At 40.1% G+C, this 1,431-nt stretch overlaps 1 protein-coding gene across 1 annotated transcript in view; it reads right to left on the reverse strand.

The window, feature by feature from the left end:
• LOC119586365 (protein bark beetle-like) overlaps nucleotides 1-1,431 on the reverse strand; it is a gene marked incomplete in the record, with an annotated part of 82,897 nt that overhangs the window by 45,310 nt on the left and 36,156 nt on the right.

Genomic DNA, 1,431 nt, shown 5'->3' on the forward strand with positions numbered 1-1,431 from the left:
GACTTTATCTATCATTCAATCAAAATCATCAACTCGGAAGAGAGAAAATATAACCCGTCATCGAATAAGGAAATGACTGCCTTAGCATTTCCTTTCCTAATGGGACACATGATAACTGATGCAACAACACAGTGATGCTTGCAACCCAATAGATCACCGACTTTGATAACTCGGACTACATTTCACTCGTTTTTTCTTTACAAATATTCACATTAATAGATAAGGTAAGATCGCGATGGATACTGGCAAAACTGGGAGCAAAGTCATTCAATAATGATACAAAAAAATTCCTTTTACAAAACCCAACTACAACACAAGGCAATTGCAATAGAGGGACAATTGCAGTCACGGTGGTTTCCGAATAAACAAATGAGCATAAAATTTCCCCCACAGAAGTAATCGGTACTTTGTGTCTGTGAGGGACAAAGAAGGGGGTGGAGCTAAAGAGCGAGACTATGTCAGCTAAAACAGCACCCGATTCACGCCCCACAAAACGCTAATAATGGTGCTGACTGGCGTGGGTTTGATGGCTGTTTGTCTTAATGATTGCTTTCGTTATGCCAACAGTCCGCCCGTCCTTTGTACACAGCTCGCGTTTGAGTACAAAATCAATTTTGTTTGTTAATCAAGGATTACCTGAACGCTCCTGGTAGAATAAATGGCAGTACAAGATTTATATCATCTAATACCTAAATCTTCGTAATATCAGAAACAACACTACCTTTAAACTCCAGATCGGAAAACAAATAACAGTAAAAACAGCAACCTCAGCCTATTACCAATACATATAGACCATAACATACAAGTCACACCAACACAACACCACGCCCACACTCGAAATGTAACGCCCACCAAGCAGTTCCTCTTCGCTCCACCTCAACCACCTTGTGCCTGCCACGAGTTCACTGAACGGTAAGTGCTGGTCAGTATAGACAGTGTTAAAAGTGTAAACATGCACTTCTTTGTATGAAGCTTCCTCAATTGGAGCCACGCGAATGCAACATAGAATGATTTAGGTGTTAAGCACTGAATATTATCTGAAAATTATTAATATAGGTATTATAATCACTTAAGGTATATTAACAGATACTGATATAAGAATTATAATTACTTCAGGGTGTTTGCAGAATGATTCAGCGCGCAGCTCAAAGGAGAGGTCGCAGGTGGTCAGAGGCTCTGGAAAGGTGTGGTTTACCTTTGGCGCCGAGACCCCACGATTATGACTTCGCTCTGGGATTCTCACACGAGCTCTCCGTTGACTCCGCAATAAGATGATAGTTTGTGATTGATTTTGATTTGATGCTGAATGTTGGACTTTTTTTATTCACATTATTTTTTTCTGGTGATATATTCGAAAAGTATCAGACTGTCGTGAGATCGGAATTTATTGGCATCGTGACTGAGGGTGTAGAATAATCATAAGAGACAAGC

Source organism: Penaeus monodon, chromosome 21, assembly GCF_015228065.2.
Source record: "Penaeus monodon isolate SGIC_2016 chromosome 21, NSTDA_Pmon_1, whole genome shotgun sequence".
Classification (NCBI taxonomy): Eukaryota; Metazoa; Arthropoda; class Malacostraca; order Decapoda; family Penaeidae; genus Penaeus; species Penaeus monodon.